The sequence below is a fragment of the Clupea harengus genome, chromosome 10 (assembly GCF_900700415.2).
Source record: "Clupea harengus chromosome 10, Ch_v2.0.2, whole genome shotgun sequence".
NCBI classification, from domain to species: domain Eukaryota; kingdom Metazoa; phylum Chordata; class Actinopteri; order Clupeiformes; family Clupeidae; genus Clupea; species Clupea harengus.
The window spans coordinates 14,559,449-14,574,665 of record NC_045161.1 but is presented as its reverse complement, the minus strand read 5'-3'; the positions used below and the strand labels follow the sequence as shown (position 1 = coordinate 14,574,665).

The following is a 15,217-nucleotide window of genomic DNA, read 5'->3' as shown; positions in this document are numbered from 1 at the left end:
TATGATGTTGCCAATAACTTTATCTCCTCAGGTCTTTAAACAGTATGATACAATAATTAGAGAATTCTTATGGGACAGGAAAAGACCCAGAATCAAACTCAGCAAAATGTGCTCTCCTAGGGACAGAGGGGGCTTGGGACTGCCAGACCCGAGACTATACTATGTCTCCTTTGAAATGGCCAAACTAGCCAAACACTGGAACAAAGACAACCAGCTAGAGTGGACTACTATTGAAAACAAGCTGTCATCCCCTTTCACTCCCTTTGATAGATTATCCCAGTCTTCACATAATGTATTGAATCCTATCATGTCTCAATCCAAAGAGATCTGGACCAAAATACATAAAATGCACAAATTATCACACTGCAAACAAATGTATTCTTCTCTGTGGCATAACCCCATGATCCGCATTGGAAAAGCATCAGTATATTGGAAGGAATGGCACCTTAATGGAATATGTCATATTACCGATCTATATGAGGAGGGGGTGTTCATGTCATTCTCTGATTTAAAAAGAAAATACAATCTTAAGGGAAAGGAACATTTTTGGAAATATCTGCAGATCAGGGACTGTCTTAAGTCCAGGATTCAATACAAGGATGGAAACCACATCACAGACTATCTCACGCTACCTGTGGAGTGCCACCGAGCCTCTATATTTTATAGAACCACCAACCAACTGCTCAGTGATGGCTGTCAGAACCTGAAAATAATATGGGAGAAAGACCTGGGATGTCTGATGGATGATGAGGAATGGCTGAGAATTATATCTAACAATGGGAAATACATTCGGGAAGCTAAAGGGAAATTTACACAATACAAGATAACACACAGGTTTTATTGGACACCACAAAGACTTAATAGAGCTGGTATAATAAACAATCATTTGTGCTGGAAATGTCAGAAAGACATAGGTACTCTGCTACACTGCATCTGGGAGTGCCCTGTTATTCAACCATTCTGGAAAATAGTGGTGGACAATTTGAGTAACTGGCTGGGACGTGACATACCTCTATCTCCCAGATTATGCCTATTAGGGGACAGAAGCCAAATACGTAACATATCAAGCCCAGCATTTTCTGTAATCATGGCAGGGATTATAACAGCTGCCAGGACTATACTGAAACTGTGGAAAACACCCAAACCTCCTGAAATAAAAGAGTGGGTAAACATTATGATAAAAACAGCTTCATACGAACTTATGCTCAACAGGGTGGACAATAGAAATAGGAACAGAGCACCAATTTGGGTCTCGTTCTGGGCTCACATTACACTTCCTGATGAGCATGCAGCTTGAACACCTTCCTTTGAGTGTAGCCAACATAAAAAAAAATGAATATTATTCCTAGTTATGTAACTATCTACATGTCCTTTACACAAATGGTCTTATTTGTACTGTATTTTCATTTTTGTTTTGCTATGCCACTGATGTATGTAATGTGCAGAATAAGAAATGTCTCATAATGTATAGTGTATAATGTTGTAATGTCAAACACCAACGCCTAAATAAAAACTTGAATTACAAAAAAAAAATATGTGCTTTCCATGTGAGCCTTCTGTCAAACCAAAGCCCTAGATACCTGGCAACCTCAACTCGCTCAAGTGGTTCCCCATACATGTACAGTTTAACATTATCAGCAACTGTCCTTTTTGTGAAGAATTCACAGTAAGTTTTTGCCACTGAGAATCTGAATCCCCAGTCACCAGCCCATCCTACAACTGCCTCAATTGCTTGTTGGATCTTACTGACTATAAAATTAATGTTCCTTCCCCTCCTCCACAATGCCCCATCATCTGCATATAGTGAGACTATGTCTGGGCTTACCCTCCTAAACACCTCATTTACCATGATGTTGAACAACACAGGGCTGATTACACTGCCATGGGGCGTGCCATTCTGCACCTCAGTCACTGTAGACACGTCTGCCCCCACCCTCACCTGGATTGTACGCCGAAATAGGAAGCTCAGTATCCAGTTAAATAGCCTCCCTCCCACCCCAAGCTTTTTAAGCTGTATCATGAGGCCCTCCTTCCACAACATGTCATAGGCCTTCTCGATGTCAAAAAAAGACAGCCACTAGAACCTCTTTCATTGCTAAGGCTTTTCTAATGTCAGTCTCAAGCCTAATCATAGCATCCAGCGTAGACCTCCCCTTCCTAAACCCGTTTTGGTATCCTGCAAATAGACCCTTGCTTTCTATAAAGTATGTTAACCTGTTAACCAGTATTCTCGCCATCAGTTTGTACATGTTAGAAGTAAGAGCAATAGGCCTGTAGCTAGCTGCCTTTGACGGGTCTTTCCCTGGCTTGGCTATTGGGATGACAAGTGAATGCTTCCACACATCTGGCACCTTTCCTTCTGACCATATTCTATTAAATACTTCCACCTGAAGTATGATTCTTTGGACAGGTTTCTTTTATACACGTCACCAGTTGAGATCAGGTGTACCTTGTTAGGCCTAATGAGGACTAATCTGTGTGCTTCTTGGGCACATAACTGGTCATTGGGAGCCAGAATTCTTGCTGTTTGCTTAGGGGTTCAAATACTTATTTTCTGCATCAAATACAAATAAAGTCATAAATGTTATAAAATGCAGTTGTCTGGATTTGTTTGTTGATATTCTATTTCTCACTGTTAAAATACACCTACCATTACAATTATAGATCACACATTTCTTTGCAAGTGGCCAAACTTGCGAAATCGGCAGGGGTTCAAATACTTATTTTCCCCACTGTATATCTGATATATTTGTATATATGTGTGTGTGTGTTCACAATATGTATTGCGTAGCCCATATATATTTTAAATAAGTTTAAATCACATAATAGGGAAAGTTTAACTCACAACTCTGTTCTGCCTATTCATATTAAACAAAGTCTAAATACTCAGTCAATTCTGTAATGTAGAGATAGGGTGTTGAGAAATTAATGAAAATAAACAATGAAAAACAAAATGTTGTTTACCGGCTACCATCTCATTCCATGCTTATTTACAAGATGAGTCTGCTAAAATGTAAAAATTCGCAAATAAAATATACAGTGTATTTATCTAGAGTAATTAACAGCACAACAGGCATGTGCTGTGAAAAACGTTGTCAAACCGGATTTTCAAACAAAACTTTTATTTTGACGCTTTCGCCGCCATATTGTCGCGTACTATCGCAGCAATATCTCCGCAGTTAACTTGAAGCTTTCCATAGGCGTGTTGAAAAGTGGATCATTATTCCAAGCTTCGAATGCACTCTAGGGACACCTGCTGGTCAATACAAATACGGTGTAGGAAAGATTATCGGGACAGTGAATTTGTTCAATACGTGGTTTCGCAAGGCCTGCTAAAAGAACATGCACACACAAAAGTATGGTGAAAAAATGAATTAGTTTATTTTAGGTATTTATGCTCAATCTATTTCAAATTTCGTTGTATATGAATACAATAACAATAAAGGCTTTTCTATTTCTATCATTTCTTCTAAGAAATGTATGGCTCAACGGATGGCGACGTCGCTTCACATCGCTTCGGGTTCTATTCCCGAGCGCTGCGAGTTTTAATCCATTGCTTTGGATAAAAGCGACTGCTAATTATCTTTTCCGTCGTCTGTATGCTATTGGAACAGAGGGTAGTTAACGTGCTTTAGGATAACTGGTCAGTACTTTTGTAAATAATCTAAATCTTCAACTACCGCTAACAAAAAACCCACGAGTACAAAATGGGAAATCTTTTATGGTCGAAGTGTCCCGCCAAAAGTGAACGAACGAAGCACTTTACTCAAACGAGGCTTCGAACGTCACCAGTGACGTAATTTTGGCAAAACCATATAACCCTCGGTACGAAGCTCCGGAAGTGCTTCACTTTCGGGACACAAGCTTCGAAGGGTAACATTACTAGTGATTTTGTGTGCATCTTGTATTTTAAGTAATTTTAGTAATGCAAGTTTATCGTGTGCTTTGGAGTCTTTCATAAAGTGTATGCAATATATTTGCTCAGTTAAAGGCATGCTTGCAATTGTTAAGTTACATTACCACGTGTGAGCAGGCCTGTGGATGGTTAACGTTAGCTTAGCAATGAAGTTATGCAGACTTGGCGTACAGAATTAGGTTGATTTTTAGTTAGTATGGTCCGCCGGTAAAAGTGTAATGGTGTAATGATTCTGTTAACAGTCTCTTCTACGTGTAGGTGTCATCGTACGTTTGCCATTTCTCTTTGACTACATAGTCCTGGGCGCTATAACGTAGCCCGCCCTGACTATTAGACGGTACTTATTGATCACAGTTTAACCATACGCCTCAACTAATTTAATGGTACATTCACGCGGCCTAAGGACTCACCCCACCCATGCGTTAATATGATGAAAATTATGTTGGTAGGGACATCTGATTAATCCTGATGAATGCCAACTTCTCTGATCTTTCATGGGCCGCGTGTGTCCGCTAAGTTGTATAACTAGCTTTTGTTGGACAACGACCTGAAGTGTTCATATCATGTATCCACAGAATCAAGACGTTGGTTTGGCCTGATGGACTTCTCTGCTGGTAAGGAGTTACGACTTATTTACCACAAGTGTTCGATGTGGGCAGACAATGCAGATGGCCTATGATGAGTACATGTATAAGAGTAGTGGACAGAAGTGATTTCTGAGCACGTTTTAATCTGAGGTTCTCCTCTTAAACGTATGATGTGGATCTCCCTGCACTTGAGTAATGCTTATTTTCTTCTTTTTGGTAGCATCAGCCAACAGTTGGGAATGGGTCATCCACATAAAGGTATGCAGTTATATTGAGCTGCCTTTTTTAATACATTTTGCTGTGCTGTAATGATGACTAATTTGCTACTCTTGAAAAAATATGACGATAACCCAACCGCACGTTGTGTACCTGAGGCACAATGATTATACTTAAATCCATCTTGTATTTTAAAGGATTAATTCACGTTTATCGTGTGCTTTGGAGTGTCATAAAGTGTATGCAGTATATTTGCTCAGTTAAAGGCATGCTTGCAATTGTTAAGTTAAACTACCACGTGCGAGCAGGCCATGCCGATGTTAGCTTAGCGATAGAGAGTTATGCAGACTTGGCGTACAGAATGAGGTTGATTTAGAGTTAGTATGGTCTGCTGCACAAGTGTAATAGTGTAATGATTCTGTTAAGTCTCTTATATGTGTAGGTGTCATCATAGGTTTGCCATTTCTCTTTAACTACATATTCCTGAGCGCTATCACGTTGAGCGCCCTGACTATTAGACGGTACTTATTGATCAAATTTTAACGTCAAAGTAGCTTTATTGTCAATTTCTTTACATGTCAAGGCGTACAAAGGAATCGATAGGACATTTCCCACGGTGAAACATATAAAAGTGCACAGGCACAACAGATAAGACAAGACATTTCCTAGTAACCTTACCCTATCAGACAGCACAACTCATTTAATGGTACAATTAACACGGCCTAAGGACTCAACCCACCCATGCATGAATATGATGATAATTATGTTGGTAGGGACATCTGATTAAACATGATGAATGCCAACTTCTCTGATCTTTCATGGGCCGCGTGTCTTCGCGAAGTTGTATAACTAACTTTGGTTGGACAACGACCTGAAGTGTTCATATCATTTATCCACAGAATGAAGACGTTGGTTTGGCCTGATGGACTTCTCTGCTGGTAAGGAGTTACGACTTGGTTACCGCAAGTGTTCGATGTGGGCGGACAATGCTCATGGCCTATGATGAGTACATGTATAAGAGTAGTGGACAGAAGTGATTTCTGAGCACGTTTTAATCTGAGGTTTGCTCCTCTTAAACGTGTGACTTGGATCTCCCTGCACTTGAGTAATGCCTTTCTTCTTTTTGGTAGCATCAGCCCACAGTTGGACATGGGTCCTCCGCATAAAGGTACAAAATTATATTGAGCTGCTTTTATCTCAAGAAATGATTGTTCTGTGCTGCAATGATGACTTTAATTTGCTACTCTTGAGAAATTATGACGATAACCTAACCACACTTTGTGTACCTGAGGCACAGTGATTATGCTTAAATCCAATCTGCAATCTAAAATGAATGCCACATTGACTTTTTTTACCCCCTTTCCTGAAGGTACAAAATTGGCATCAGCTGTCACACTGGTAAGCAATCTCTTTTTAAATGTGTGCTTTTGACTTGCTGTATATGATGACTTTTGTTTAAAACATTGGGAATCTCTCTGAATAAGAGTGAAGGAGAACTTTTTTTCTGATGCGGCGTCAAAATGTCTGTGGCTTGTATGTCCTTGCATGTTCCACTCTAAAAATCGTCTACATCTGTCCTCACAGGTTGCAGCCCTGATTCACAAGGGGTAATTGCAGGATTAACAGCATGCCCAACTGGTTCAAGGAGATCACCATGGGTTCCTAAGTAAGGTGAGATGAGTTGTGGTGGTGTACTGCATCTTTTAGCAATACAGTGATGACTCCATAGTTCAGCTGATGTCCTTTGATGATTCAGAGCATTGTCTTTCGCTCCTATCTGATGTATCCGCACACAGATATAACAAATCTGTGGCTACTGGCTCTACCTGACTTGTGACTTTGTTTCTCTTGCAGGCAGCCTGTGGTGGATGCCTCTGGATCACCATTTACGGTTGGTATTGAGTTGATGCAGTTGTACTGCATCTTAGCAATACAGTGATGACTGCATAGTTCAGCTGATGTCCTTTGATTCAGAGCATTGTCTTTCGCTCCTAGCTGATGTATTGATGTGCTAGTGGCATGTTGGTGTTAATAGATTGAAGCTGGTCTAATGTGGTGGTCTCTTGTGTAGGACCTGGTGAAGGAGCTCTTGGAATGAAGCCCCCCTGAGCCTTTTGGTGGTTGATGCCTCAGGTAACTAATGCACAGCTTGCTCTAGCTTCTCATGCATGCGATCTGATTAGGATGATACGAATCAGGTCTCTGATCTTTTTGAGGACATCTGAGTAACTGAATCAGGTTGCGTTGTATTGATGCTACATCTGATGAAGGCTGAACGTGGCTAATGTTCCACTCATGTTCCACAGCAGCCATGTCTTCAGTTCCTGCACCATTCGCCCTCTAGGGAGTGCAGATGGGAGTTGACCAGGGGCTGTGAATGAGGAAGTAAGTGTCTCTGTTAGACTACTCTTCTGTTTGGTTGTGGTCTAGCCTGAGTAGTTCCCGACTGCGGGAGCTATTCCTACAAGACCGTGTATGATGCTCCTTTAACACATACTGACTTTACCATGAAGTCTAGTTATTAGCTCTGTCTGACCTGGTCCCATGCACGAGTGGAGTACCCCTGTCCCCATGCCTGGATTCTAATTTTATTTTGTGTTCCATAGGGTGTCTGCTCTGAGTCCTGGTGTGCGGTATCTCCACCTTGTCGTTTTCCTCATGTTGCAGGTCTGTATGAACACTATCCTAGAGGAAACGTGTCTTTGGGTTTCTATGATGACTTTTTACCCTAATGCCTTTGAATTAAATGTGAACAATATTCAAACTGAGTTGCCCTCAACGGTGGCTTTGGAGAGATTTACTGTCTAACTAACCTAACCATAGTGCTTATATCTGTTACAGCGTCTGAATCCTGGTGTGCGGTATCTCCACCTTGCCGTTTTCCTCATGTTGCAGGTTTGTGTGAACACTATCCTAGAGGAAACGTGTCTTTGGGTTTCTGTGATGACTTTTTACCCTAATGCCTATTGAATTTCTAAATGTGAACAATCTCCAAACTGAGTTGCCCTCAACGGTGGCCTTGGTGAGACTAACTGTCTAACTAACCTAACCATGGTCCTTATATCTGTTACAGGGTCCTGGAGGCTTTGGAAGACTGAGCCCAGGGTAAGCACATTTACTATTTTTGTATTCTGTATGCCAATCTGTGATGTAAAGATTCTGCCAAATGATCCAGCTGATTATACCCCTTCCGTTCCATTTTCTTCTGAGGTTGGCTATACTTCCCTGTGGTCTGTGCTGGAAGGATTGCAAGTTGTATTAAACAATGTATTCTCATTGCCAGGTGCTGTGGACATTGTTGCAGTTGAAGATGAGCATCAGCCTCGGCCTGAACGTTGGACATTCTGGTGTGAAATGCCCAGACTCTTTATGAAATAAAAACATTTGAACTTACCCTTGTGTTTGTGTGTTCAATTGAGGTGGTGATGGCATATGAAATTAATATTGAACAGTTACATATTTGTACAATTTGACGCTTTTTGAGGTATGGTTTTATGGTGCCATCCTCACTCATTTTGATAGCATAAGGTCATGTGAAGGACAGATGAACACCTGTGTTTTTCCCACTAGCCATCCAGGAAATGCCCCATGTAGTTCTGAGTAACGGGCTGGAACACCCTACAAAAATGGAAGAAAAGCTTTCACACATGACATTACCAGCTATACTGCCAGAAGACACCAGTTAGTGTGTTGGCAAGCTTCTGTCAGTTGGGCTGTTGGTGGTGTTTGCAAGGTTTTTGCATGCCTTTTAGGTAGTAAGCTTACTAGTTTTGGAACAGAACACTGCATTGCTGCTTTAAATGAAGGGCCAAATGATGAGAATTGGTGTCTCTTAAAGACTGAGCGCCTGGTTTTAAGTCAGGCAAACCATAAAGTGAAATTGAGTATGTAAGTACTCTTTTGATATTAGGTGAAAATTCACTCATGTTACCTCCAGGACTCCAGGTTGCATATAAGTATATTTATAAACAAGCGCCCGGTAAATCAGAGACACACGGAGCCTGTGCTCACTCCCACACTGCAGCAGACGAGAGAAGCAATATTAAACATCGCACAAGGTATATCTTCCTGGGAACCAGGAAAAATTAACAGAATAGCTCAAAAGAGTAAGAGTATGCATGAAAAACAAATGTCAACTACAGAGGACACAAGTCTATGGGTTGGTTCTCAGGAGGATATAGATAGAAATTAGCATTCTCTGGCGCCAAAACAATTTGTCAGCAGGGATAACCACGTGGTGGTTGTCTGATGTCCGAGGATATCTTATTATGCTTTCTGTCTTGTAAAGATGTCAGTTCGACCCTTCTTATCACCTCGGGTCCAACATGCTCTTACACATATGCAGACTAAGTGGCACCTAATAATCTAAGTTACACATACACAGAAAAGCCATGTTCCTGCTTACATAAGCACATGATTCATACAAGGTAATTATTAATACAAGGCAATTGATTAATATATCCTTAAGTCATTAACAGTGTTTCAAAATGATCTCTGTCATTAGCTTCCAATCTCGTAAGGTTCTATGCCTTTTCCTGCAATGTGACAAATGGGTCGTTGCAGATGGCGTTTGAAGGCATTTTCCTTCCAATGCTTTTTGAGATTTCTTGCTGTAATGCTATGCGAGAGGCAACAGATTTTCGACTAGCTGCATTGTATTCATAAACAGAGGACTGTTTAACATTACCAGGGCAGCCGGATATGACGTAAATGTGAAACGAAAACCCATGTTTTGTCGTCACCCACGCCTTTCTGAGGTCCTCAATATGGTTGAACCTCTATCCGAAGAGTGGTGATGTGGAGGACACCATTGAACAACGTGTCACTGATGTGGCAGCTGTCAATGCTAAGATTTTAGAGAACATCTCTGTGGCCAAGCAGAAGCAGAAGAAGGAGTTGAGAGTAGGAAGAGAAAGAACGTAAAGTCTTTAACACATAGAGGAGGGCGATGAACTCCTCAAGGCCAACATGCGTAAAATCGGTCGGAAAGGTTTACATGGTTCATGGACAGGACCATATAGGGTACTCACCGTGTCAGAATGGGGTGGCAACACTTGTATATAGCTCTGGCGTTCCCCTAAAGCAGGGCACCAGTGTGGCACAGCTTAAGCCATTTCTTAGGATAGAGGTTAGCGAGACTGTAGGTGGTACTTCAGAAGAAGACACCCTTGTTGTAGCTGGGGTGGCATGCATTGTAGTTCCCGATCATGACTACATTGCACAGCCAAATAAAGATGTCCCAAGTAGCTGTCCTGGAAGAAAACTTGCTTCCTTTTGCTCTGACAATGTTCCCCAACTCTGAGGAGTTTTTTTTCCAGCAGAACAATGCCCCATGCCACACAGCCAGGTCAGTGAATGTGTGGATGAAGGACCACCAGATCAGGACCCTGTAATGGCCAGCTCAATCCCCAGGCCTGAATCCCATTGAAATCCTTTGGAATGTGATCAAGAGGAAGATGGATGGTCACAAGCCATCAAACAAAGCCGAGCTGCTTGAATTTTTGCGCCAGGAGTGGCCTAAATTCACCCAACGGCAATGTGAAAGACTGTTGGAGAGCATTCCAAGACGCATGAAAGCTGTGATTGTAAAACAAGGTTATTCTACCAAATATTGATTTCTGAACTCTTCCTAAGTTAAAACATTAGTATTGTGTTGTTTAAAAATGAATATGAACTTGTTTTCTTTGCGTTATTCGTAATCTGAAAACACTGCATCTTTTTTGTTATTTTGACCAGTTGTCTTTTTTCTGCAAATAAATGCCCTAAATGACAATATTTGTATTTATAATTAGGTAGAAATGTTGTCAGTAGTTTATAAAATAAAACTAAAATGTTAATTTTACTCAAACACATACCAATACCTATAAAACCAGAGAAACTGATCATTTTGAAGTGATCTCTTAATTTTTTCAGAGCTGTATATATTTTATTCATTCATGTTGTTTGTCAGGTATATACTCAGTGTTGGTATTGCCAAGGTAATGTCAGCCAAGTTACATTGAACTTGTCAGTGTCATGTGGTTGGTGACGTTGATTGATTGAGGATGTGAGACACCTGGACAGAAAGTGTAAGAATGGCGTGGTGCTTGATGTACGAGAGATAAGGCAGACGGCATGAAGCGGTTGTGTGAATATGGACACTGTTTGTGCGCTCTCTCTAGCAGGGAATATTAATTGGGACAAATGGACTGGATTTAGTCGGCTTCCAATCGACGGGGGACGCTCGGAATAGGGTGGAAGTAGAATGCGAATGCGTGTATTTTTTGGGACTCTTTTTGTGTGTGTTTGTGTATCTGGGACGCCGGTGCCCACGGACTGAACTTCCAGTGACGGGAGGGTCTCAATTGCTGCCAGACGGAGGGAAGTTAGGCCATTGTTTTAACGTGTTTTCATGAACTCCGAATTCGGAGAGGGATAGCCTCTAAGATTTAGTGTTAGAAATCGTGGGTGGGTTTTTTGGGAAATGTTTTTAAATGTGCTGACTAGCTGATTTACCCTGATTAATTATTGTTTGCAGTGATATACCACGACTAGTTTGCAGTGTCTATTAAAGTAGTTTAGCAAATGTGTGCTTATTTATAATTCCCCTTTTGGGCTTTTGGTTGTGTGCAATACTGTGTGTGGTTAAGGCTTAGTGCAATAATTCTGATAACGCACCCGAATTCCTGCCGATTGGCAATCTATTATTCTATGATGAATAATAAACAGGTTATATTTGTACTACAACTTCTCTGACTGCTGGTCTTGTGTGGAACTTGGGACAACAGCTGGACCATACCGGTTTAAAAAAAGGTGGTGGCAGCAAAATATTAGTGACCTCTCTGTTACATTACAATATGTTGAAAATTATGTTGGTAGGGACATCTGATTTAACCTGATGAATGCCAACATCTCTGGCCTTTTCATGGGCCGCGTGTGTTGGCGAAGTTGGCATGTATAACTAGCTTTTGTTGGATGACGACCTGACGTGTTGGTATAATTTATCCACAGAATCAAGACGTTGGTTTGGTCTGATGGACTTCTCTGCTGGTAAGGAGTTACGACTTGGTTACCACAAGTGTTCGATGTGGGCAGACAATGCAGATGGCCTATGATGAGTACATGTATAAGAGTAGTGGACAGGAGTGATTTCTGAGAACGTTTTAATCTGAGGTTTTTTCTTCTTAAGCGTGTGACTTGGATCTCCCTGCACTTGAGTAATGCTTCTTTTCTTCTTTTTGGTAGCATCAGCCAACAGTTGGACATGGGTCATCCACATAAAGGTATGCAGTTATGTTGAGCTGCTTTTTTCCAAGAAATTATTTTGCTGTGCTGTTTGTTTTATTTGCTACTCTTGAAAAATGATGACTATAACCCACCCACACTTTGTGTACCTGAGGCACAGTGATTATGCTTTAATCCAATCTGCAATCTAAAATGAATGCCACATTGATTTTTACTCTTTCATGAAGGTGCAAAATTTGCATAAGCTGTCACACTGGTAAGCAATCTCTCTTTGAATGTGTGTGCATTTGACTTGCTGTGATATGATGATTTTTTTTGTTTAAAAACATTGGGAATCTCTCTGAATAAGAGTGAAGGAGAACTTTTTTCTGATGCGGCATCAAAATGTCTGGCTTGTATGTCCTTGAATGTTCCACTCTAAAAATCGTCTACATCTGTCCTCACAGGTTGCAGCGCTGATACACAAGGGGTACTTGCAGGATTGACGGCATGCTCAACTGGTTCAAGGACATCACCATGAGTTTCTGAGTAATGTGAGATGAGTTGTGGTGGTCTACTGCTGGGTGTTATGTACAGCTGGTACAATGATGACAGCATAGTTCAGCTTATGTCCCATGACGAACCAAGAGCATTGTCTTTCGCTCCTATCCGAAGTATCCGCACAATAATGCAACAAATCTTCGGCCACTGGTGCTACCTGACTTGTGACTTGGTTTCTCTTGCAGGCAGCCTGTGGTGGATGCCTCTGGATCACCATTTACGGTTGGTATTGAGTTGATGCAGTTGTACTGCATCTTTTAGCAATACAGTGATGACTGCATAGTTCAGCTGATGTCCTTTGATGATTCAGAGCATTGTCTTTCGCTCCTAGCTGATGTATTGATGTGCTAGTGGCATGTTGCTGTTAATAGATTGAAGTTGGTCTAATGTGGTGGTCTCTTGTGTAGGACCTTGTGAAGGAGCTCTTGGAATGAAGCCCCCCTGAGCCTTTTGGTGGTTGATGCCTCAGGTAACTAATGCACAGCTTGCTCTAGCTTCTCATGCATGCGATCTGATTAGGGTGATACGAATCAGGTCTCTGATCTTTTTGAGGACATCTGAGTAACTGAATCAGGTTGTATTGATGCTGCATCTGATGAGGGTTGAAGGTGGCTAATGTTCCACTCATTTTCCACAGCAGCCATGTCTTCAGTTCCTGCACCATTCGCCCTCTAGGGAGAGTAGACGGGAGTTGACCAGGGGCTGTGAATGAGGAAGTAAGTGTCTCTGTTAGACTACTCTTCTGTTTGGTTGTGGTCTAGCCTGAGTAGTTCCCAACTGCGGGAGCTATTCCTACAAGACCGTGTATGATGCTCTTTTAACACATACTGACTTTCCAATGAAGTCTAGTTATTAGACTGGAGTACCTCTGTCCCCATGCACGACTGGAGTACCTCTGTCCCCATGCACGACTGGAGTACCTCTGTCCCCATGCACGACTGGAGTACCTCTGTCCCCATGCCTGGATTCTAATTGTATTTTGTGTTCCATAGGGTGTCTGCTCTGAGTCCTGGTGTGCGGTGTCTCCACCTTGCTGTTTTCCTCATGTTGCAGGTCTGTATGAACACTATCCTAGAGGAAAAGTGTCTTTGGGTTTCTGTGATGACTAACCCTAATGCCTATTGAATTTCTAAATGTGAACATTCTTCAAACTGAGTTGCCCTCAATGGTGGCCTTGGTGAGCCTAACTGTCTAACTAACCTAACCATGGTTCTCTTATCTGTTACAGGGTCCTGGAGGCTTTGGAAGACTGAGCCCTGGGTAAGCACATTTACTGTTTTTGTATTCTGTATGCCAATCTGTGATGTAAAGATTCTGCCAAATGATCCAGCTGATTATACCCCTTCCGTTCCATTATCTTCTGAGGTTGGCTATGCTTCTGTGTGGTCTGTCTGACCTGAATTTTTAAATGTTGCATTCAAACTGAGTTGCCCTCGACGCTTGCCTTGGTGAATGTCTAACCCGATCATGGTTCTCTTCTGTTACCGAGTCCCGGAGGCTTTTGAAGACTGAGCCCAGGGTAAGCAAAGTTATTTGATGTAAAGATTCTGCCAAATGATCCAGCTGATTATACCCCTTCCGTTCCATTTTCTTCTAAGGTTGGCTATACTTCCCTGTGGTCTGTGCTGGATGGATTGCAAGTTGTATTAAACAATGTATTCTCATTGCCAGGTGCTGTGGACATTGTTGCTGTTGAAAATGAGCATCAGCATTGGCCTGAACGTTTGACATTCTGGTGTGAAACGCCCAGACTCTTTATTAAATAAAAACATTTTAACTTACCCTTATCTTGTGTTTTCATTCAATTTAGGTGTGATCACAGCATATGAAATTACTATTTAATGAAGGGGCAACTTACGAGAATTGGCATCTCTTAAAAATCATGAGCGACTGGCAAACCATACAGCGAAATCGTGCACTTAGCATATGCTGTCGCTCAGAAGTACTCTATTTAGCTTCCAATCTCGTGAGTAGTATTCTATGCCTTTTCTTGCAATGTGACATGGGCCGTTTAGGTTGCAGATAGCTAGGGCGTTTGAAGGCATTTCCCTTTCAATGCTTTTTGTGATTCTTGCTGTAATGCTATGCGAGTTGCACCAAATCTTCGACTAACTGCTATATTCATAAGCAGGGGACTGTTTAACATTACCAGGGCAGCCGGATATGATGTAATTGTGAAACGAAAACCCATGTTTTGTTCTCACCCACACCTTCCTGAGGTCCTCAATATGGTGGGACCTCCATCCGAAGAGATTGTTGTTGGTGATGGGGAGGACACCATTGAACAACGTGTCACTGATGTGGCAGCTGTCAATGCTAAGATTTTAGAGAACATCTCCGCGGCCAAGCAGGAGTTTGAAAGTAGGAAGAGAGAACGTAAAGTCTTTCCACATAGAGGGCGATGAAGGTTCATGGACAGGACCATATAGGGTACTCGCTGTGTCAGAATGGGGTGGCAGCACATCTAGATAGCTCTGGCGTTCCCCTAAAGCAGGGCACAGCTTAAGCCATTTCTTAGGAGAAAGTTACAAGTCTTTTATTTAGGTTAGCGAGACTGTAGGTGGTACTTCAGAAGAAGACACCCTTGTTGTAGCTGGGGTGGCATGCTTTGTACTTCCTGATCATGACTACATTGCACAGCCAAATAAAGATGTCCCAAGTATCGTAAGTCACATTGGTGCTGCTAGACAATGGGTCGGCAGCGAGAAGTAGTTTTAAGGAAAATGTCTCCGAA

General features: G+C 41.7%; 2 long non-coding RNA genes and 14 other non-coding genes across 24 annotated transcripts; all 16 read left to right on the top strand.

The window, feature by feature from the left end:
* Nucleotides 1-3,800: 3,800 nt before the first annotated feature.
* Nucleotides 3,801-8,112, top strand: LOC105898268. 3 transcript variants are annotated; one of them, XR_004164520.2, is made up of 14 exons: nt 3,801-3,873; nt 4,492-4,530; nt 4,724-4,761; nt 5,619-5,657; nt 5,850-5,887; nt 6,089-6,117; nt 6,304-6,390; nt 6,574-6,610; nt 6,791-6,852; nt 7,029-7,104; nt 7,326-7,386; nt 7,561-7,614; nt 7,793-7,824; nt 8,003-8,112. It is a non-coding gene; the product is annotated as an uncharacterized LOC105898268 (long non-coding RNA). The 3 variants fall into 3 exon arrangements; XR_004164518.2 differs by having other exon boundaries at nt 7,026-7,104; XR_004164519.1 differs by lacking the exons at nt 4,724-4,761; nt 5,619-5,657 and having other exon boundaries at nt 3,859-3,873; nt 7,026-7,104.
* Nucleotides 4,333-4,413, top strand: LOC116222222. The gene has a single exon (XR_004164553.1). It is a non-coding gene; the product is annotated as a small nucleolar RNA SNORD74 (small nucleolar RNA).
* LOC116222242 lies at nt 4,587-4,656 on the top strand. Its single transcript, XR_004164573.1, has one exon. It is a non-coding gene; the product is annotated as a small nucleolar RNA SNORD75 (small nucleolar RNA).
* Nucleotides 5,460-5,540, top strand: LOC116222223. Its single transcript, XR_004164554.1, has one exon. It is a non-coding gene; the product is annotated as a small nucleolar RNA SNORD74 (small nucleolar RNA).
* On the top strand, nt 5,714-5,783 carry LOC116222241. Its single transcript, XR_004164572.1, has one exon. It is a non-coding gene; the product is annotated as a small nucleolar RNA SNORD75 (small nucleolar RNA).
* LOC116222214 lies at nt 6,153-6,234 on the top strand. The gene has a single exon (XR_004164545.1). It is a non-coding gene; the product is annotated as a small nucleolar RNA SNORD79 (small nucleolar RNA).
* On the top strand, nt 6,426-6,508 carry LOC116222228. The gene has a single exon (XR_004164559.1). It is a non-coding gene; the product is annotated as a small nucleolar RNA snR60/Z15/Z230/Z193/J17 (small nucleolar RNA).
* Nucleotides 6,647-6,726, top strand: LOC116222230. The gene has a single exon (XR_004164561.1). It is a non-coding gene; the product is annotated as a small nucleolar RNA snR60/Z15/Z230/Z193/J17 (small nucleolar RNA).
* On the top strand, nt 7,860-7,932 carry LOC116222217. The gene has a single exon (XR_004164548.1). It is a non-coding gene; the product is annotated as a small nucleolar RNA SNORD47 (small nucleolar RNA).
* Nucleotides 8,113-10,773: 2,661 nt separating the features above from the next.
* LOC105898269 lies at nt 10,774-14,319 on the top strand. Of its 7 annotated transcripts, XR_004164445.2 has the most exons (10): nt 10,774-11,511; nt 11,710-11,748; nt 11,944-11,981; nt 12,390-12,476; nt 12,669-12,705; nt 12,891-12,952; nt 13,121-13,199; nt 13,476-13,536; nt 13,712-14,002; nt 14,155-14,316. It is a non-coding gene; the product is annotated as an uncharacterized LOC105898269 (long non-coding RNA). The 7 variants fall into 7 exon arrangements; XR_006152605.1 differs by having other exon boundaries at nt 10,774-11,748; nt 12,171-12,476; nt 14,155-14,319; XR_006152604.1 differs by having other exon boundaries at nt 10,774-11,748; nt 14,155-14,315.
* Nucleotides 11,548-11,625, top strand: LOC116222224. Its single transcript, XR_004164555.1, has one exon. It is a non-coding gene; the product is annotated as a small nucleolar RNA SNORD74 (small nucleolar RNA).
* On the top strand, nt 11,805-11,874 carry LOC116222240. Its single transcript, XR_004164571.1, has one exon. It is a non-coding gene; the product is annotated as a small nucleolar RNA SNORD75 (small nucleolar RNA).
* On the top strand, nt 12,237-12,322 carry LOC116222216. The gene has a single exon (XR_004164547.1). It is a non-coding gene; the product is annotated as a small nucleolar RNA SNORD79 (small nucleolar RNA).
* LOC116222231 lies at nt 12,520-12,603 on the top strand. The gene has a single exon (XR_004164562.1). It is a non-coding gene; the product is annotated as a small nucleolar RNA snR60/Z15/Z230/Z193/J17 (small nucleolar RNA).
* On the top strand, nt 12,744-12,826 carry LOC116222227. Its single transcript, XR_004164558.1, has one exon. It is a non-coding gene; the product is annotated as a small nucleolar RNA snR60/Z15/Z230/Z193/J17 (small nucleolar RNA).
* Nucleotides 13,779-13,851, top strand: LOC116222220. Its single transcript, XR_004164551.1, has one exon. It is a non-coding gene; the product is annotated as a small nucleolar RNA SNORD47 (small nucleolar RNA).
* Nucleotides 14,320-15,217: the final 898 nt, after the last annotated feature.